Source organism: Macaca fascicularis, chromosome 9, assembly GCF_037993035.2.
Source record: "Macaca fascicularis isolate 582-1 chromosome 9, T2T-MFA8v1.1".
NCBI lineage: Eukaryota > Metazoa > Chordata > Mammalia > Primates > Cercopithecidae > Macaca > Macaca fascicularis.
The window spans coordinates 25,084,319-25,107,113 of record NC_088383.1 but is presented as its reverse complement, the minus strand read 5'-3'; the positions used below and the strand labels follow the sequence as shown (position 1 = coordinate 25,107,113).

Here is a 22,795-nt window from a genome sequence, read left to right as displayed (position 1 = left end):
TCACACCATTTTCCTGCCTCAGCCTCCCGAGTAGCTGGGACTACAGGCACCCACCACCACATCCGGTTTATTTATTTATTTATTTTTGTATTTTTAGTAGAGATGGGGTTTCACCATGTTAGCCAAGATGGTCTCAATCTCCTGACCTCATGATCTGCCTGCCTTGGCCTTCCTAAGTGCTGGAATTAAAGGTATGAGCCACCGCACCCGACCAATGGGTTTATTTTGCAGATCACAGACACCATTAGATTTCACATCTGAACCTCCATCAACAACAATGGAAATTAGTTAAAGCTGTAGGGGGCTTTACAGAAACACAGGGCAAATCACAGGCTCCCCTGCCTGTTTTCTGCAGTTATAACATGTGTGAGCACATGTGCATGTGTGCACACACACACAGACACCATACATGCATACACCCATGAATACCCTCCCTCATTTAGGAAACTGCCAAAGTGCTACCTTGGACAGATGACACAACTTTGCTGAGCTGAGGAGTTATTCTTCTGAGAAATGGTCCTTCCCTGTCCCCATCTAAGTCTTCCGCATGTTGTCAAGATGCTTAAATTTTAGGCAGAAATCTTACCATGGACTAACAGGGCTGGTACTTCAAAGACATGGTTCTATTTATTTTGTAATATGTAAACAGAGCTATAGTAGGCATTGGATAGGAGTTAACAAAGCAACAGGACTTATTTTTTTAAATGAAGGTACAGAATAACAGGTATTTTTGAAGCTCTCTCGATAAGGATTAAGTCATCTTTCAAGGGTAAATAAGGTTGACTTCATCATTCAAGAAGGATATTCAGTCAGGAGTTCGAAACCAGCCTGGCCAACATGGAGAAACCCTGTCTCCACTAAAAATACAAAAATTAGCCAGGCGCAGTGGTGGGCACTGGTAATCCCAGCTGCTCAGGAGGCTGAGGCAGGAGAATCACTTGAGCCCGGGAGGCGGAGGCTGCAGTGAGCTGAGATTGTACCACTGCACCCTAGCCTGTGTGACAGAGTGAGACTCTGTCTCAAAAAATAAAAAAATAAAAAAGTAAAAAAGATGGATGTTCACCAAAACCATGTAGTCTTACAAAGCAAGAATCAGCTCTAAGATCCAATCATGGCCTGTAATTTTTTGGTGTTGGATGGAAAAAACATTCAATCAAAGGATCACCTCTCTGAAGGTGGTTCCACCAGCTTTCTGCAATCTATAAACAGTCAAAATAGACACATTTCTGCAGGTGGTATCCCCAAAAAGCACAACAGTCATTATCTGAAACCGACCCCCCTCTGCAGGAGGACATCCCGCGTGAAAATACACAAGAGTTTCCTACAAACTGTCTACAGAAAAGCTCCATCTGGCGCTAATCCCGGGCAGCTTTACCAACACAGCCCATTAATATTTCCGCAGTCACATCCCTTTGCTCTTAATTGGACTGTAGGTGGGTTTTGTGCTCTGCTAATGGCCTCTTCTGAACACAGCCCGGCTGCTCACTCGAAATAAGAACATTTAATCGCCAGGCTACTCTCCTCAAGCGTACCAGTAAGAGCCCTTCGTCACGTCAGTGTTTGTGAACAAATAAAAATACAACCTCACTGTTATCTCTGTTGACAATGAGGGCTCCTGTCATTGTCCTCAAAGAGACACAGATAAGGGTACCCTCCCAGGCTCCCTAAAAATCAATAACTGAACTGCAAAATACATCTCGCTGTACTGTTGATTTGCCTTCAGCAGTTAACTGGAAGAGATCGCGGTGAGGAGAGAGAAAGATGCCATCAGTGATACTAAATTTCCCTTCATGTCTTATTAAACCAAAGGATCTTTCATGAACTTCCATACCTGAGTTGCTTAATGGTAGTATATTCTTAAATGTCTATTGTTTATTTATTTTTGAGACAGAGAATTGCTCATTGAGTTCTATGTGCGTGGCATGTATTAAGGCCTCTCCAATACCTCTCAAGATATGTAGGGTTTTGTTTGTTTGAGACAAGGATGTGCTCTGTCATCTAGGCTGGAGTGTAGTGGCATAATCAAGGCTCCCTGCAGCCCACACCTCCTCAGGCTCAAGTGATCCTCCCACCTCAGCCTCCTGAGTAGCTGGGACCACAGGTCTGCACCACCACACCCAGCTAATTTTTATTTTTATTTTGTAGAGATGGGGTACCACTATATTGCCCAGGCTGGTCTCGAACTCCTAGACTCAGGCAATCCTCCCTCTCATCCTTCCAAAATGTTGGGATTACAGACATGAGCCGCCATGCCCAGCTTTTTATTTTTTTTTATTTTTTTTTTTATTTTTTGTTGAGTCTTGCTCTGTCACCAGGCTGGAGTGCAGTGACACAATCCTGGCTCACTGCAACCTCCGCTTCCCAGGTTCAAGGAATTCTCCTGCCTCAGCCTCCCAAGCAGCTGGGATTAGAGGCATGCACCAACATGCCCAGCTAATTTTTGTATTTTTTTAGTAGAGATGAAGTTTCACCATCTTGGCCAGGCTGATCTTGAACTCCTGACCTCAGGTGATTAGCCTGCCTCGGCCTCCCAAAGTGCTGGGATTATAGGCATGAGCCACTGCGCCCGGCCCCAGCCTTCACTTTTTTTTTTTTTTTAAACTATGATATAAAGTTCCACTTTAACCTTCCTACATTAGAAAAACACATTGAGGCTTCCGGCCATGTCTGTGTATATCTGTTTTTCCTGAATGACTTTGAGCTGGCCCCTCTTAGCTGGGCTCCTCTCCGTCCTGCCCTTGTTCTGAAAGGCTCAGGGACAGAGCAGGCATCTTGGGCATGAGTGGCACCTCCTCTGAAGGAGAAAACCCAGATCCTACAAATAAATTGTGATGACACAGTCTGCTTCTTCTCAGGTCACCTTATGTATCCAGAGAATCTCACACCAGCACAGGGAGGAAAAGAAAATTCCAGTGCAAGGGAAGTCCACTTTGTAGAGCAGAGAGCATGTCATCAATGGGCCACAGGGTTTGTGAGTCTTACAGAAAGCCAGCTATGCTCCTGCCCTCTCAGTCCTACTGAACAAAGCCCAGGTGCCACCTGCCAAGTCCTTCTCTTTTCAAGCCTACAAGAAGCCCCTTCCTATTCTAACGGCACTTCCTTTTCACCCCTAGAGGATAAAAAGGAGACTTTTCCTTTTCCCCTAAGAAAGCCTTTTTCCCCCCAGATGACAAAAAGTTCCCATAAGCCCCTGACCCTCCTGAGATACAAGAAACCCCAGTTCAAATGTAGAGGTCACTGCAGTACCGCCCAGCATGGGACCAGTCCTCAGGGTTGGAATGTGATGACCTCCAGCAATAAGTAGAAAAAGTCGCATAGAGCTGCAACTATCGGCTAAGAAAAAGCAATGTGGTCACATCATTGATTCACTCACATAGCTGCTCGGTCATTACTCTTTGGGTCTTTTTCTTCCCTTATCACCATATCCCTAGCAAATATTTGAGAGCACACAATGGGTAGCCAAACATCGCTGATTCCTTCAACCAACACTTACTACTTGACTCCTGTGTCAAGTCAAGGTGTGCAGCTCAGAGACGAGCCCAGTGAGGACCCGTTCACCACCCTCAAGACACTTCAACCACAGCAGAGTCGCTGGCAAAAGAATGGTCCTTTGCTTAACCCTCCAAATATCAACCAGTCTCAATTGTTCTCCAAGGTGTCACGGGACACAGGCTGGGACCTACCAAGTGTCCGATCCTGAGGTTGCCTCATGTGTGCAGAAGACAAAGCCTTTATTTTAGGGGCGACTCTAGACCACCTCCTAGGGCCTGGGGTCCACTGTTAGGAGTTCTGGCATTGGGGAAAATAGCAGCTTTTGACTTCAAGGACACCTCTGGTGGACATTTAAATTAATAGTAACTGACATTTAAATATTTGGCAATCTTCTTCTTTTTTTTGTTTTGTTTTATTTGAGACAGGGTCTCACTCTCTTGCCCAGGCTGGAGAGCAGTGGTGCAATCTTGGCTCACTGCAACCTCAACCTCTTCAGGCTCATGTGATCCTCCAAGCTCAGCCTCCCAAATAGCTAGGACTACAGGTGTGCACCACCACACTTGGCTAATTTTTGCATTTTTTTGTAGAGACGGGTTTTCACGAAGTTGTCCAGGCTGGTCTCCAACTCCTGGGCTCAAGTGATCCTCCTGCCTCTGCCACCTAAAGTGCTGGGATTACAGGCATGAGCCACCGTGCCCAGCCTGTAGTCAATTATATGTGCCCTGCCTTAGAAAAGGGACTGAGTTTTGGAGGCACAACTGGAACAAGGTACCTGAACTCCGTGGAAGTCCACTGAGTTCTGTTGATCTTGCTTAAAAATGTAGAGGCTAGAGATGGGGGAGTGGTGCCTAATTTGTGATTTCAAACTTTAAAATACATAACTTTTGTTTCCTGAAAACTGAGAAATTTTTACTAAAACTTGGCAAGAAAATAAAAACTCTGCGGTTCTACCCTAGGTAGCTCTCCCATTTTCAACTCATCTTTTTTCCTAAGGCTTTAGTCACTCGGTGTCATGGTCATTCATCTTGTCCTAGCAGGGTGGCCTTAGGCATGTTACTCCACCAGCTTCAGTTTCCTTCTCTGCAAACTGCAGATAACAGCACTTACCTCATCGGGTTGTTGTGAAGATGAAATGAATTACACACATAAAGAGTTTACAGCGCTACCTGGCGCCTGGGAAAAGCAAAACGAATGTTAGTGGCTGTTCTTCTTGTTTCATGGAGTTGTTGGACAGCCATTTGTTTGGTAGATTAATAAAACACATTTCCAGGATATTAAAAAGACTCCTCCTGTTTAATATCCAATTTAGAAGAACTAGGGGGGAGTCAAGAAAAAAGCAGAGAAATAACATTGCCAAAACTTAGGAGGTGATAGCACCAACACGTGAGAAACTACTTAGGACATGATCTCTTTGCCATAATTGTCCTTTGGGAAAGTATTTTAAAAAGAAAGACCAGTTATTCACATTTTACAGGTGCAAATAACAATTACTGCACTGCTCATAAAGTTTAAGGACAATAGGTTATATCCTAAGAAGCCCCTCTTTATGGGTAGCAGAGTGGTGCAGGGAAATTGCGCACATCAGGGCAGAAATTAACCAGGGAAGAGCCACCGTATGCTGGGTGCACGCAAGATGGATTACCTGCATTATCTGCCTTCATTCTCTCCTTTTAGGAGATGGACATTATCCTCATCATATAGATGAAGGAGGAGGGAACCGGAGGTTACTTAATTTGACTCAGGATCACACACTATGTGGTAAACCTTGATTCACACTCAGGTCAGCTGGACTCAAGACTAGGATGATTTTGTAAATTTCTACCAATGTTGAGAAAACTGTGTTCAGTGGGTTCCAGGATGTAAAAGGGTATAACGCAGAGGATTCCACAGTCAAATACAATAGGGGAAGGCTGAGTAAAAGAAAGGTTAACCAGGTTCTCTTCATTGCAGGTCTTTTCAGAGACTTCAGTATACAAACATACACTGTGATCCCACAGTGAGATATAGTGTGCAACATCTGTCAGAACACGGAAGCCCTTGTGTGTGTGTGTGTGTGTGTGTGTGTGTGTGTGTGTGTGTGCGCGTGCGCGCGCACGCGTGCCTATTTGTCATGGTCTACTGGTCTGCAGAATACAGTTTGAAAAGCCCCATCCTCATACCATATCACATCCCTCATCATACTGATGGCATGCTCCTTACCCTCAGAACTGGATTTCATTGTTTTCCTCCACTCACTCACGCTTTCCCTGTTTTTCGCTTTTTTTTTTTTTTTTTTTTTTTTGAGACACAGTCTTGCTCTGTCACCCAGGCTGCAGTGCAGTGGTGTGATCTTAGCTCACTGCAACCTCCACCTCCTGGGTTCAAGCTATCCTCTGGCCTCAGCCTCCCAAGTAACTGGGATTACAGGCATGAGCCACCATGCCTAGCTAATTTTTGAATTTTGAGTAGAGACAGAATTTCACCATGTTGTCGAGGCTGGTCTCAAACTGCTGACCTCAACTGATCTAGCCACCTCAGACTCCCAATGTGCTGGGCATGAACCACTGTGCCCAGCCACCAATGCCATTCATTCATTCATTCCAACAAATAGGTTATGCCAGTCATTGCATCAAGTACAAGGGACACAGGAAATGAAGGGGTCATGAACATCAGCTGACACTTATTGGATGCAACCAAGAACGTATTTTAGAGCCCTACTTCTTAGGGAGAATAACAAGGGAGATTAAAGAAGATTTTGTGGATGTTTATGATGGATACGCACAGGTTTTTCTGGCTGGATTCAATGGCTTTGTTCCTTTAAAGAGAACAAAAGACAAAGCTCAGAGCCCATGTTTGAATTAAACCCTAAGAAGGCTGATGGCCTGCCTTGTTCTCCATTCAGTGGACCTTGCCTTATTCTAAAAGGGCAGAGGGGATTGCCTGCAATTTTGAACCTGGCCTTCGTCCAGTTGTCCAGACCACCCTATTACAGTTTAACTGCAGTCCATTATGTTACCTCCAATTCCTTTGATTCCTTTCCAATCCAAATTCCCCCTTCCTGGGGTAACTGTTGACGGTCTAGCCAGCATATTATCTAACAGCATATGGAATGTGGAATGGTATATCCTTACGAGGGCTGCACACATTCCTTTTCCAGGTTCCATTCTGAAACACATGTGCTATCAGTTAGCACAGGAGGCTGAAAAGGGACAAAGCTAAGCAAACGATGGGAAAGAGGAGCTGAGAGAATTCCAAAGCAAGGCTCCTTCCACGGCTTAGCAATCGAGTGGGTACCATGGTACCTACTCAGCAATTTTTACATGTAAGAACAAAGAAGATACATTGGTTTATTGCACTCAATTATCTTAGGCTATATGTTTCTTTTATAATTTTAAGCATAATCAGTCCATTCAATGTGGCTCCAGAAATCCAAAGCTTTCTATGGCTCCGGCAGAGACCCCATGACTCGGGCAGTGACCCAACATTCCTTTGTTTCTCTCCATTGCAAAGCACTCAGGAGTTATTTTGGCAGCTACGCAGGAGTTTTGCCTCCACAATGAATGGTATGCCTGCTCTAGCATGCTGGGTGGAGATGAACTCCATTCTTTTTTTTTTTTTTTTTTGAGACAAGGTCTCACTCTGTCACCAAGGCTAAGTGCAGTAGCACAATTATGGCTCAATGCAGCCCCGACCTCTTATGCTCAAGCAATCCTCTAGCCTCAACCTCCCATGTAGCTCAGACTACAGGCATGTGCCACTATGCCTAATTTTTTTTTTTTTTAAGAGATGAGGTCTCATTATGTTGTCCAGGCTGGTCTCAAACTCCTGGATTCAAGTGATCCTCCCACTTTGGCCTCCCAAAGAGCTAGGATTACAAGCATGAGCCACCACGCCCAGCCAATCATTACGTCTTGATGGGAAGAAGGGCGTGAAGGGAGTGAAGGGCCAAGCAGTGTGTACACGAAGGCTGTTTCCACAGCGCCAGCCAAAGCACTTGGCCAGGTTTGCTGGTGGGAAGCTTAACACAGGAAATAAGAGCAGGGACAGCCACATCTTTAAATGATTAATAACACCCACTATCAGTCCATCTCTGCTCACGAACACAAGCTTTATAACATAAGAGCTCTTGAGAAGGAGCTCAGTCCGGAGCTAAGAGAAAAGGAGAATCAAGGCGAGTCAGTCAAGGTTCCCAAAAGGAGACTTGCCAAGGACTCTGAAAAACCTAAAAGCTGATCCAGTATTTTGGAAGAAATGCATCTATTTTCAGAATAGAGGACTGCAAGGAACCTTGCGTGATGGCGGAATAAAATAAACTAAGACCTTTAGGAGAAATACTGACATGAAAGTTGCTGCATTGTAATTAAACAGCTACAGTCTAAAAAACTGAGAGAACAATAGAAATCAGAGTAGAAGCAACTTTGCTAACTAGTGCCTGGCAGGTGGCCGTCAATTTCTTGCCGTATGAATGAACAATAGACAAGAAGAATGTAAAATGCAAGTGAGCAAGAGGTGAGGACCTTCCAAATACATGACACGAGGAGGAGCAGACAGATACTAAGACAGTTACATCAGCGAGAAGAGAAACATTACATTCCAAACTGTGAAAGACACGATGTACCTTTGAAGAATACCAACAGAGGACAGGCAGCGAAAGGGGACACTTGGCTTCAGGGCTACTGACTAAAGCTGAGTTATTTTTGTCATTTGGAAGATGCTGCTGCCGTTGAAAGTATTACTTCTCATGCACTTACGTGATGTGTATCCGGCCTTCCCTGACACTTTCCATGGCTTCAGAGAATAACTCCTGCTCCAGACAGATAGCTGCCTGCAAGTCACTCAGACTTACCAGGCAACCAGGCAGTCACCTTTAAAAACCACGCTTAAGCACCTGGGGTTGTAAAGAGATTCACAAGTACAGGGTTTCTCATTGTTCTGTGATATTGTTCAGGAACCCCTATTGCTGGTAAGAGTAGCCTGTTGGGTTTCTTATAGTAGTGTCTAGGTTTGGGGCAAAACGATGAACTACTTAAAGTCCTAAAGATTCCCCAAGTGTCCAGTGCCACTGAGTGTTGCATAATAGTAGGAACAGAACATGTACACAACCATGTACAAAGGTGTGAATTATTGGTGATTTGGGAGAGCCAGAACCTGCAGTCATCTTCTATGATGACTGATTTCCAAGTTGGTTGCTGTGGGTATTAATAGCAGAAAGGACATTTTGTTAAAATGTTCTCATTGACACCATTTGTTAATGCCTGAAGAGTGATCAAATAGCATGGATATTTTTTGATAAAACAAAAAAATGTATTTTTCTTGGACATTTACCAGTTGGTGAGTCAGGAAATGTTAATACAAGACTAAATCAACCAGAATTTGAATACAACTCTCTCTTTTCTTTTTCAACTCTGTCATCAATAGTAAGATCACTGGTACCACAGACACTCAATCCCAGCATGCTTTCCCTCGTTGACCATTTTCTCTCATTGCTCTATTTCCTCTCCTAGGCGGTCTCTTTCTCTTTCCTAATGAGATGTTGATGACTTCTAAACATGTTATTCCAGGCTGAGGTCTCTGCTGAGCCCCAGAACTGTATTCCCAGCTGCTTAATGGATGACCCCTGGGCTCCACAAAGATGTCATGTCCTGACACAAGTATGGTACCATTCAACCTCCACCTAACCCCATCGGCTTCTCATGCTAGAGTGACATCGCCATTCATCCAAGTAGATGCTGTAATCCTACATGTAAGATGTAGCAGTTACAGAAACCTAACATAGCTAACTAACTCCATCTTGCTTCTAACCTCTCAAGCTGACTGCCTTTGCTCATTCCCACACATAAGCCAAGATAACCATGGGGGGAATTTACTTTACAGTTTAAAGCAAGGATGATAATAGTCCCTTCCCAAAACTCACCACTGAGGAAGTAAAAAGGGCACAGACACAAGTAACAATGCAATATTCAGTGTAACACCCTCAGACTCCTGCTACTGCTCAGATGTCTGTGGTCACCTGTCACCTCAACCCTCTCCTTGTTCCCCTTTCCCAAATATAAAAAGAAGCTCGAGATTCATGTCTTTTAAGATGGTATTTTAGGAGACCAGTCCACCATCTTCTTGGTTTGCTGGCTCTCCATATAGTCATTTTCCTTACCCCAACTCCTTGTCTCTTGACTTACTGGCTGTTATGCAGTGAGCAGTATAGGCTTTCAACCTGGTTACAGTATCTCCCCAATTTTGTGCTCTCCTCTCCATCACCAATGTTTCTGCTTTCATATTTAACTTTATGTTATAAACACATGTCCCACTAAATGTGTTCCAGTAGAGGCTGAAAGAACTTTGAGACCTTCATCATCTTTTGCCTGCATCATCAAAGACCTTCTAATCAGGCTCCCTCACCTCCCATCTGTTCTTTACATGGCAGTCAAAGTAGCTTTGTCAAAAAACGCAATCCCATCACAGTACCCCGGGCTCTAAATTTTGAATACTTCTCATTTTCCACACTACTTAGTAGAGCCCGTAAGGACCTTCATTACCTGCCAGTCATCTGCCCTTTGTGACTCAGCTCTCTTCCCAGGTCCTATGCAGTCACCCTAAACTACGCATCTGCTCTTGTAGAGGCGACATAGCTTTGCACTTGCTTTTCCTTCTGCCTAGGAAGTCTTTCTCCACCTGGAACTTTTACCATCATCAGCTGGGTATAAGGAAGTTTTCTTTACGGAAGACTTCCCCAAACCTCCAAGAAGAACTGTCTGGACGGCCTCGAAGGCAAAAATAAAACCCCAAGGTCAGGTGTGGTGGCTCATGCCTGTAATCTCGGCACTTAAAGGTGGGAGGACCACTTAAGGCCAGGAGTTCAAGACCAGCCTGGGCAACATAACGAGACCCCATCTCTACAAAAAAATTTTAAAAACTAGTTGGATGTGGTGGTACAGTGCTGTTAGCCCCAGTTACTTGGGAGGCTGAGACAGGAAGATTGCTTGAGCCCAGGAGGTACAAATGCCCCATGCATTCATAATAATGAGACACTATCTCTATCTAAAAAAATGTTTAAGTAAAAAATGTAAAAAAAATTTAAATAAAGTCCCAAGTAGATCTAAAACAAAATGTCAAGTGAAAACATATGATACAGTTGGTTCAGCAGAATGAAGGACAGTTGCAAGACTTTGCTTAACTACTATGGTCAGGCAAAAAAAAAAAAAAAAGATAAGCTAATATGGAATTGGAAATGATGAAGCAATGACAATCTGAAACACTTTTCCATGCAAAAAAAAAAAATGTGGAGGAATCACACAGCTGTAGTCTTAGCAGCTGTTGAGTCAACCAACTTGGGTAAGTAGGCGTGGAAATCAGAGAATGCTGATTTATGCTAATTTACTTATATTTGGTCTGAATACTCTCTATTTTTCATTTCTAAAACTCCTGTCAGCATCATTTCTGGTTCCATCCATTTTCAGAAAGTTTCATACAGCATTTCTTTCCAATGGTCTTTTTTTTGCTTTTTCAGATTATGATGAAAAAGAATATGAAGATCCAAGTGAAACTGTAGGCCACATTCAGAAAACCACACACGTGCAAATTTGAATCCCATTAAGTCAAACACAAGTGTTAGATGTCCTAATACAAAGACGGCCAACACATGACCTTGAATTCAAGGACTCAGGGATTTGGAAGGCAGACTCACAGCCAACAGCCTTCAATGTCCAACAGGAACTTCGAATGTAGTCTGTCCAAAACCCAACTTGAGTTTGTTCTTCAAGCTTAAGCCCACCTCAGACCCCCTCCCCATTCTCTGTAAATGACATCAGGAATCCTCCAACTGCCAAGGCACAAACCTTGTTTCTAATCATTCTTGACTCCCTGCTTTTCTTTATAGTCCTTCCCAGTTAGACCATTAGCAAATCCCATCAACTCTGTGAACTGGGATCTGATTCTCACCTCTCATGGCCTCCACCCTAACCCTGGCCTGTTGTCACTAAGTTGTCCAGGAGCCTCCTCACGGGTCTCTCCACTTCCAGGCTTGCCCCATCCCCCTACAGACTGCTTTAACTAAGCATACAAGTCTTTAAAATCCTCCAGTGGAGGCCAGGTGTGGTGGCTCATGCCTGGAATCCCAGCACTTAGGGAGGTCGAGGTAGGAGGATTGCTTGAGGCCAGGAATTTGAGACCAGCCTGGGCATCACAGCAAGATCCTGTCTCTAAACAATATTTCAACATTAACTGGGCTTAGTGGTGTGCACCTGTAGTCCCAGCTACTAGGAAGGCTGAGATAGGAGGATTGCTGGAGCCCAGGAGTTTGAGGCTGTAGCAAGCTATGATTGAGCCACTGCACTCCAGCCTGGGTGACAGAGCAACACCCCATTTCTAGAAAAATAAAAAGCCAATGATTTCCCCTCTTACTCGGAGTAAAAATTCAAGTCTTTACCACAGCCTATAAGACCCTACATGACCTTGATCTTGACTATGTCCCACCCCCAGCCCACCCCCATATGGTCCCTCAGTCCCATGTACCCATCCTGCCACCCCACCTAAGGCCTTGGTCTTAACTGTCTAACTTGTCTTATTTCCTCTGCCTTCTGGGCTCTTCCACTAGACAGATATCCACATGGCCACCTCCTCCCTCACTGCTCCCTGGTGACTGCTCAAATTGTCCTTTCATCCAGAAGGCCTTCTCTTTAAAGTGTCCTGTGTCAATTTTCCTTACACTGTCTTATTTTTTTTCAGAGCACTTATACCCCATGCCATCTATTTATTTGTCTGTCACCTGCCTCTTTTCTCTGAAATGCTGGCACTAAGAAGGCAAGTACTTTGTGTGTTCCCTGTTTTTCCAGACCTACACAGCAGTGCCTAATAGGCCCTTAAGAAATATACACTGAATAAATAAGAGTAAAAGAGAAGCACAGCATGGACATAGAAAACATAATGCCAAATTAAAGGTAATTCACTCACAAAAGAGCAACACATTAGGGAGTGTATACAGATGCACCTGACAGCAATAACTTAACCTAGGCATGCCCTGAGAATGATTCCACGATCAAGAAGAATGTACATTCAGAGTTCTGAGCTAAGGAATCCAGGAGTGGCCAACCCAGGGATTCACTCCTTATCCATGATGGATATCCGAACCCCTGGCCTGTCTCTTGAAACGCAGGTCATACAAGGGATCAAGGACCTTTGTTTTGGGTTAAATGGAGGTTGCTAGGTGGAGGGTGCTAAGTGAAAATGCTATATAAACTGTAAGCTTTTTACAAATGGTAGTGGTTCTCCTGTCCAACCTGCCACCACTGGACTGTCCCTGTATGTAAGTTCTCCCGATAAACCCTATATCTCGTTTGCTGTCTCTCGGACTTTTCTTTTCTTTTCTTTCTTTGAGATGGAGTCTTAATCTGTTTCAGTCCCCTCCCCTCCCCTCTCCTCTTTTTTCAAGATGGAGTCTTGATCTGTTACCTAGGCTGGACTACAGTGGTGTGATCTTGGCTCACTGCAGCCTCCACCTCCCCAGTTCAAGCGATTCTCCTGCCTCAGCCTCCCAAGTAACTGGGATTACAGGCGAGAGCCACCACGTTCAGCTAATTTTTGTATTTTTAGCAGAGACGGGGTTTCACCATGTTGGCCAGGCTGGTCTCAAACTCCTGACCTCAGGTGATCTGCCTGCCTTGGCCTCCCAAAGTGCTGGGATTATAGGCGTGAGGTACTGTGCCTGGTCAACCTGTTCTAAAAAATAAAGTCTACTTATGAGAAAAGATTAATTGTAGAACTTCTGTTGCCTTTTTTTTTTTTTTTTAAATAAACATTTTTGCAAGCAAAGTCCTTCTTGGAATCCAGAAAAGGGAAAATCACTTTAAGCTGAAGTGATCTGGGGATGAAGCTACAGTGTCAGCAGGTGGAGATGGCTGGGGTTTTAGGAATGGTGAGGAGGGAAGATCTCTTTGGGAATGGAAGTTGGAAGGTGCCTGGGGCACTGAGCACTATGCTGTGCGTGGCACTATGGTGACATGGAGAAGGCTGCAATTAAATTTCAGTTTTCCAGATACAGAAAACCTTAGGCTTAAAGTCACTCAATATGCTTTATAATCAATTTATATTTGAAAAGAGATGTGAAAATTTATCTTCCTTAATATTAAATGCTTTAGATAATTTTCTAGGCATTTTTAGGGCTTTTTTGGTATTTTTAACACCTCAGTATTTAATGCATGATGAAATGTCATTGATACAAAAATAATGACCTGGGTCTAACTTGAAGATGCCGAGACTAAAGAGGAATGTGAGAGCAGGGGGCACTTATCTGCCCCAGCTGCACTGAATTTTATTGTCTGAGATTGCCAGGTTCAAAAGTAGCATTAGGAATGCAGACCTGGCCAGGCGCGGGGGCTCACGCCTGTAATCCCAGCACTTTGGAAGGCTGAGGTGGGCGGATCACTTGAGGTCAAGAGTTCAAGACAGGCTTGCCCAACATGGTGAAACCTCGCCTCTACTAAAAATACAAAAATTAGCCGGGCATGGTGGCTGGTGCCTGTCATCCCAGCTATTCGGGAGGCTGAGGCACGAGAATTGCTTGAACCCGGGAGGCAGAGGTTGCAGTGAGCTGAGATCATACCACCACACTCCAGCCTGGGCAACAGAGTGAGACTCTGTCTCAATAAACAAACAAACAGACGAATTCACTTGAGGTGAGGGGTTCAAGACCAGTCTGGCCAACATGGTGAAACCCCGTCTCTACTAAAAATACAAAATTAGCCGGGTGTGGTGGTGCCTGCCTCTAGTCCCAGCTACTTGGGAGGCTGAGGCAGGAGAATTGCTTGAACTTGGGAGGTGGAGGCTGTAGTGAGTCAAGATCGTGCCACTGCACTCCAGCCTGGTTGACAGAGTGAGACTCCATCTCAAAAAAATAAAAGAAGGCAGACGCCACCCAAAATGCACAGAACAGCCTAAGGAAACTACGCAGGAAACGCAGAGAGAGGGGCCTTCACAGTAGAAACAGAGGCAGGATGTATTTACACTACCCTTAATTCAAGATGATCCTGCCAAAGACAAGAACAGAAGGAATCTCTGGAACACATGTGACAAGCAAATCGAGGGGTGTGGGAGAGGAGAAGGAAAATGGACCAAAAGATCTGAACAGACTCAGGGGGCCATGTGGCTACTTTTCTAATAACTAGCATTTAACTAAAAAAAAAAAAAAATCAGAAATAATTCTCCCAAAAAGAAACTGACCAAGCAGTCATCTCTTTGCACTGTGGGACAGATTCATTTTGTTATCAATTTAAAAGATTTTGAATGCAAAATTCATAACTCATGTTGTCTCACAAACATTTCTCTAGGAGTCTCTGCAGATGCCCAACGAGGAAGATGAGTAACTGGTAAAGCATCTCTCTGTACGTAGTTTGAGTGTTTCAGTGTTTGAGCAAAAGCTTGGTGACTACCCTCTGCGGCAACGAGAAACCATAAGAAGACCGGAAGCACCAGTGAAGCTATAGCTCTTGCATCTGGAATCAAACAAGCAGTAAAGAATCTAGGAGAAAAGTTGTTGCTGGACTTGGAGCTTGCACAGGTTCTGGGGGACCAAAGGGAAGGAAAACAGAGGCAGTTTGGTCAGAGAGAGAAGTCTAAGTGGGAGGGAGCACCACACTGGTTAAATTTCATTAGTTCACAGGGCAGGCTGAACCCACAGAGGAAGCACCAGGGCTGGAAGTATCACTCCAGTGCCCACCGCCTTCATAAAATTGTAGTTTATTCATAAGCGTAAAAGTGACTATTGAAAAGGAAAAATCTAGACTGAGTGCAGTGGCTCACGCCTGTAATCCCAGTACTTTGGGAGGCCAAGGTGAGAAGATCGCATTAACTCAGGAGTTTGAAACCAGCCTGAGCAACATAGGGAGATTCTGTCTCTACAAAAAAATTTAAAAATTAGCCAGGTGTGGTGGTGCATGCCCTATGGTCTCAGCTACTTGGGAGGCTGAGGTGGGAGGAGTGTTTGAGCCAGGGAGGTCAAGGCTGCAGTGAGCTGCGATCACAGCCTGGGCAACGGAGCAAGACCCTGTTCCCAGAAAAAAAGGAAAGAGCTCACATGTCAAAGGCACTTATGTTGCCATGAGAAAGCCACAGGATTCTGTGATATTTGGTGTAATTTGATGGACGGGTTCTGTATGGACAAAGCAAGAGTCCAGGGAATTTTAGAGGGAGAGAGTGATTCAAGTCAGGTCAAACCTACAGTTGGTTATTGGGCTCAAAATAATCTAAAGAACCTGGATTTTAGAGCCTGGCCCCGAAATCCAGCCATGAGCAATTGTAGAAAACTCGGTCAACCTCTCTAAAAGCCAGTAAGATAGCTTCACCATTTTCCATTTTTAAGAGTCAGATGGCATTAGTGTTATTATGTATACTATTTACAATTTGTAACATTTTTGCAACTCTGTGCTAGGTGTTTTAAGGTCATTATCTCTAATATTCATTCTGAGCCTGCGGGGACCCCTAGAAGGCAGAATTCAGGACAGTTGAATTCTGGAAGTTGAGAGAAGAGTGCCAAACTCATGCATTAATTCCTGAGCCCAAGCTCTGTCCATTCTGACAAGTTGCCCAATACATGAATTCCCTTCATGATTTTCTCCCAGCTTCTTTTCCTGTGCGACATGTTCTTGCTATTTCTTTTCTTTTCTTTTTTTTTGAGATGGAGTCTTCCTCGGTCGCCCAGGCTGGAGTGCAGTGGTGCGATCTCGGCTCACCGCGGCTTCTGCCTTCCGGGTTCAAGCTATTCTCCTGTCTCAGCCTCCTGAGTAGCTGAGACTAGAGACAGGCACCACCATGCCAAGCTAATTTTTGTATATTTAATAGAGACAGGGTTTCGCCATGTTGACCAGGCTGGTCTCAAACTCCTGACCTCAGGTGATCTGCCCACCTCGGCCTCCCAAAGTGCTGGGATGACAGATGTGAGCCACTGCACCCGGCTCGCTGTTCTTTTTTCTGACACTCTGATTAAGTCTGAACCTTTAACTTTTATTATCCTCTGTCTTAAGACAAGAACTAATGAGGCTGTCCATGCCAGCAATTCTCAAACCCATCAGACCCAAGGCCTCTTTTTATATCCTGAGATATAATTATTTAAAAACTTGCTTAGTCACATACATTAAAAAAAAATCAATACAATATCCTATTATATAAAGGAGAAAAAAAAAAGAAAAAAATTTATGAACAAATAAGGAACATTTCAATATACAAATGCTCAGGTACAGTGACATCAGGAGCTACCTCTAAGTAGTATCAGTGTGAATTCAGTAGTTATACATGCACACTGATATGAGCAGAGACATTACTGTATAGTAAAGTTCTAAACAAAACAAAGAACAATATCCTCTCAATTGAAAAGGTAACTGCATTCCTGAAAAATTTAGCATATATTTAATTTCTGTTTAGATAAAAAATATTTTTAGCCCTTTTCCCCCAGCTAGCGCCGCTGGGCCTGCAGGTCTCCGTCGAGCCACGGACGCCGGTCTCTGTTCCGCAGGATAGGGTTTGTTAAAGTTGTTAAGAATAAGGCCTACTTTAAGAGATACCAAGTGAAATTTAGAAGACGACGAGAGGGTAAAACTGATTACTATGCTTGGAAACGCTTGGTGATATAGGATAAAAACAAATACAACATACCCAACTACAGGATGACAGTTCGTGTAACAAACTGAGATATCATTTGTCAGATTGCTTATGCCCGTATAGAGGGGGATATGATAGTCTGCGCAGCATATGCACACGAACTGCCAAAATATGGTGTGAAGGTTGGCCTGACAAATGATGCTGCAGCATATTGTCCTGGCCTGCTGCTGGCCCGCAGCCTTCTCAATAGGTTTGGCATGGACAAGATCTGTGAAGGCCAAGTGGAGGTGACTGGCGATGAATACAAGGTGGAAAGCATTGATGGTCAGCCAGGTGCCTTTACCTGCTATTTGGATGCAGGCCTTGCCAGAACTAACACTGGCAATAAAGTTTTTGGCGCCCTGAAGGGAGCTGTGGATGGAGGCTTGTCTATCCCTCACAGTACCGAACGATTCCCTGGTTACGATTCTGAAAGCAGGGAATATAATGCAGAAGTACACCGGAAGCGCATCATGGGCCCGAATGTTGCAGATTACATGCGCTACTTAATGGAAGAAGATGAAGATGCTTACAAGAAACAGTTCTCTCAATACATAAAGAACAGCGTAACTCCAGACATGATGGAGATGTATAAGAAAGTTCATGCTGCTATACGAGAGAATCCAGTCTATGAAAAGAAGCCCAAGAAAGAAGTTAAAAAGAAGAGGTGGAACCGTCCCAAAATGTCCCTTGCTCAGAAGAAGGATCGGGTAGCTCAAAAGAAGGCAAGCTTCCTCAGAGCTCAGGAGCGGGGTGCTGAGAGCTAAACCAAACAATTTTCTATCATGATTTTTCAGATATAGGCAATAAACTTACAGACAGAAAAAATATATATATATTTTTAGAGTCCAGTAATATAAACACTTTTTCACCCCCAAAATGTCAGGCCAGATGTTCTAAAGTCACAGCCACAAGTGACAATTCTTCACAGTATGAGACTATCCTACACCTTGCAAGGTATCTAGTATCCCTGGCCTTTGTCCTATTTCATGTACATTTCACTTTTTTCCCATACTAGCTTCTTTCAGTTAAAGTTCTTGATGTGATTGTCCACTCAGACATCTGCCTCTTTTAAACGGGAGTAATTTAAAGACTCCAGTTTCTCTCTTTTTTTAAATTTCTAAATTTTTCATTTTTTGAGACAGTCCTGTTCTGTTGACCAGGCTGGAATGCAGTGGCAAGATCTCAGCTCACTGCAACCTCCACTTCCCAGCTTCAAGCGATTCTCCTGCCTCAGCCTCCTGAGTAGCTGGGATTACAGGCATGCGCCACTACGCCCAGGTAATTTTTGTATTTTTAGTAGAGACAGGGTTTTACCATCTAGGCCAGTATGATCTCGAACTCCTGACCTGACCTTAGGTGATCCACCTGCCTTGGCCTCCCAAAGTGCTGGGATTACAGGCATGAGACACTGCCCCCAGCCTGAAGACTCCAGTTTCTTTATGATCACTGGGATGGGGACTGAGCAACTGGCACCTTCCCTGTCTGTCCATCAAGGGGCATGTGTTGGATGTGTGTGGATGCTACTTCCATTAGGTAAATTCATGGTAGTTACTTACGTCACACTGAGGAGGAAACAGACCACTGAGTATGCATTTAGTAAACATAAATTTAGTCAGCGGATCTGTTTCCTTAACAGAATATGGCTCTGCTGCACTGTATCCTTCAACCAACTGCTCCAATTATTGTGACAAACAAAAGTAGCCCCATAAATTTTCACAATACACCATAGTGGGTGGTCCTGTTGCCTGGTTTTAGCTGTAGACATGTATTCCTCCTTACTTTATATGTTTCTCCCCACTCTTGTTTTATTCCTAGACAGCTAATAAGACTTGAATATCAAATTCTTTCGCATTTTGAAAATCCCAGTGTATTACAGTCTCATGTCCTTCTGTGGTTGGTATCAAGTAAGTGAGAGTTGGAATACTCAGGTGTTGACAGCGACAGAGACCATCCTCCTGTAGCTGCCACTTACTTGGTCCTGAAGATCACAGCTGATAAGATTATAAAACTATACACGTGTAGAGTGCTTATTTTTAGATGCTAGCAATTTCTTCTTTTGCACATAATCTGTATTTAGACCCAATTAGCAAGCTTTCTCTCTATCCTTCTTTGCGAAGACCAAACACTACCCAGTGAGGGTATACAAAAAATGAAAGAAAGAAAAACTACCAAAGGTGGCCCGAAGTAATAAATCCAAGATTTTAAATGAAGAAAAGAGCCTCCATGTTTTTAAGACTCAAAATGGTCAGAGGAAAATGATACACGTTGGGTTACGTTTTCTACGTTTGAGTAATTATGAGGTAACCTACCTCGAAGTCAATGAGAAGAGACTCAATTTTTAATGTGATGTATCCATTAGTTGTTCAATAGCTATCCAGGGAGTCTCTGCTTTATACAATGTTCTGTGCAATGTACAAAGCCAGAACTCCCAACTCAGGTGCATTGGAATCACCTGGAGGCCCCCTTGTTAAAATGTGGAACCTGGCCGGGCCTAGTGATTCACTCCTGTAATTCCAGCACTTTGGGAGGCCTAGGCAGGAGGACGGCTTGAGAGGCCAGGAGTTTGAGACCAACCAACCTGGGGAACATAGAGAGACCTCTCTACAAAAAAACTTAAAAATTAACTGGGTTTGATAATGTGCATCTGTAAAGTCAACTACTCAGGAGGCTGAGAAGAGAGGATCGCTGCAGTGAGCAATGACTGTGCCGCTGCACTCCAGCCTGGGCAGCAGAGCAAGACCCTGTCTCCAAAAAGAAAAAAGAAAAAAAAAAGTGAATTCTGATCGCACATATCAGTTGGGGGCTGACAGCCTGTTTCTGAGCAAGCTCCCAGGTGACGCCGTTACTGCTGGCCAGCAGAGGACATTTTGAGTACTAAGGCACATTAGGGAATAAAATAATTAAACATGGAATCTGCCTTCAAAGAACTTACAATTTGCATAAGGAGATACATTTTTTTCCAAACCAAACCGAAGAGCCATGTGCCATAAGAGTGATACAACAGGTCAAAGAATTAATTACTCCTGGATCAGGAGTGGTAGCACGTCTGGGATGAAGAAGGTGGCATTTAGGTTGAGTTCCTAGCGAAGGAAGGATTGGTAGCAATACGGAGGTATAGAAGGGACAGGATGCCTGGTAGAGGGGCCAGTGTCAACAAAAAGACCCTTAACCTTCAGGTGAAGAGGGAGAAGTTCCTCCGGTAGGGAATGCCTGTTGGAGGTGTGGATAAAATGGTGAAACAGGGGCCTGAGAAATTGGCCTGAGAGCAGCTGGGGAAGCACCCAGGACACGAGTCAAGAAGTCTAGAACTGAGCTTTATTACAACGGTCCTCAGAGCAGTGGGAGAAACAAAGGGGCGGAGGAAAGGAAATAGAGGCTGAAAGACCAGTGAAGAGGCTCCTGAAATAGTCCAGAAGAAATAAATCCTCAAATAGACACAGTCATAAATCTTTGATAAGAAACGAAAATGCTGAACTATTTATATCTGAGTTTCCCATATTGGATCTTACTTGAATAATGACCCATCTTTTCCTCATCTGACAAGCAGTTACCAGCATTTCTTTAAGGGTTAGAGCAAGACAGATCTATTAATTAAAAGTTGTAAGATGATGTTCTTAGAATGCTCACTCCTGGATTATGCTGGAAATAAGTAAGAGATGCTATAATTAGTTTAAGAGACTTAAGATATAAGTTCTCTGTTAACAAATAGTGTCCCACCTAACACAAAGTACTCAGTCATCTTTCATTCTCAGAAGAGGAGGTCTTAGTTTCACTGACCATAAGTCCCCTTACTTCAATGCCCAATACTATGTCGGTTTTAGGTCAGCCCAGAAGAGATATATTTCTAGTATTTCCAGAGGAAAGCATCTGGTTTTGAAATGCAGTGAGAGGGGCTGCCTCCAAAATAGTAGTTTACAGAGTGGGAGAATGCAAGGTGTTCCACAGTAGAAAATATTGTCATTTTAAATTCTCCAATTTCCAGATTTTCAGGCAGAGTATGTGTGATTTGACACCCTGGCAACGTGGACAGTGTCCGAATTGCACTTGCCTTTCAGGTCTTAGAGTTTCAGACCCCTGACTCCTTTCCTGTCCCTGTAGGACACATTAGAAGTCTCTGAAGTATGCAGAAAACTAAAAGGAGATCTTAAAGTTTCCATGTTCCTTTCTAAATCCTAATTAAATGAAAACTCTTCTAAGGAAAAAGCTTGCTCTGAAGTAGTTGGTTGAAGTGTACACAGTGCAGCAGAACCATGTTCTGTTAAGGAAACAGATCCACTGACGACATTTGTGTTTACTAAATGCATACACAGTGATCTATTTCCAACTCAGTGTGAACTTAGGTAACTGCCATTAACTTGCCTAATGAAAGTAGCATCCACACACATCAAACACATGCCCCTCGATGGACAGACAGGGAAGGTGTCAGTTGTTCAATCCCTGTCTTGATGATCATAAGGAAACTGGAGACTGTAAACCACTGCCTGTTAAAAGAATTAGATGTCTGGGTAGGCAATCACATCAATAATTTAAACTGTGAGAAGCTAGTAGGGGAAAAGAGTGAAATGTACATGAAATGGTACCGAACTGCCTGAACCAAGCAGGCAAAGGTGGAACCCCAAAGTGGCCAGTCCACCCCATGTGGAAAGGAACCATTTCAAAGACATCGGTAGGAGACCTTCATGCCAGGACACCAGCAAGCTGGCAAAACATCTTGCAAAGGGTTTCTGCACTCCGTCTGTGAGCTTCATTAACAGGCACTCAGGACTGAGAACCTTCCTGTCAGCTGTGGCAGGTGAATAGCCAATAGAGAGAAGCTATTAATTTAAGACACCATTGATAATGAAGTCTACCTTAAGAACAGACAACAAGGGGCTTCAGATGCTGAAGCACAGACACAAGACATCCTGGAACTCCAAGTCCAAAGGGGAATGCTCAGGGCAGAGATCAACAACGAAAGCTTTTAAGCTGAGCCACTCTCAGCCTGATGGCTGCCAAGCCCAACAGCCATCCCTGGTTACACGCTAGAAGAAAAGTCCCTGAGCATATCTGTTGTTTCCTGGGTGTAAAGATGCTAAATGCCAGGTGCTTTCCTCTAGAGTGGAAGGGACAGGGGTGGGGCAGTGCCTGCAGAGGCAGCAAGGTCAAGAGAGTTCATTTGGTTATTGCCATTAAAAAAGACTTCCCAGCCAGGCATGGTGGCTCACGCCTGTAATCCCAGCACTTTGGGAGGTCGACGATGGCGGATCACTTGAGGTCAGGAGTTCAAGAACGGGCTGGCCAATGTGGTGAAATCCTGTCTCTACTAAAAACAAAACCAAACAACAACAACAACAAATTAGCCAGGCGTGTTGGCGCATGCCTATAATCCCAGCTACTCGGGAGGCTGAGGCAAGAGAACTGCTTGAACTCGGGAGGCAGGGGATGCAGCGAGCCAAGATCATGCCACCGTGCTCCAGCCTGGGTGACAGAGGGAGACTCTGTCTCAGAAACAAAACAAAAACAAAAAACAACTTTCTGAGCATGCATTTTGGGTGCATTTTGAAGTGCAGCTTGCAGCATGTAGAAGTTGAGCTTCTGGTTCACGGAGTGCTGCAACTCAAGTATTAGATGCCTGCATATTTCCACATATACTTAGATCATATTTCAGGCCACCTTTCTTCTTTTTTTTCCTAATCCAGGACACGCTCAGTATTCCCTC

General features: G+C 44.0%; 1 protein-coding gene and 1 pseudogene across 19 annotated transcripts in view; one reads left to right on the top strand and one right to left on the bottom strand.

Annotated features, from left to right (window-relative positions):
* KIAA1217 (KIAA1217 ortholog) overlaps positions 1 to 22,795 on the bottom strand; it is a 343,140-nt gene that overhangs the window by 234,213 nt on the left and 86,132 nt on the right. The gene's annotated exons all lie outside the window — the stretch shown is intronic.
* On the top strand, positions 16,975 to 17,937 carry LOC102122478 (large ribosomal subunit protein uL18 pseudogene; annotated as a pseudogene).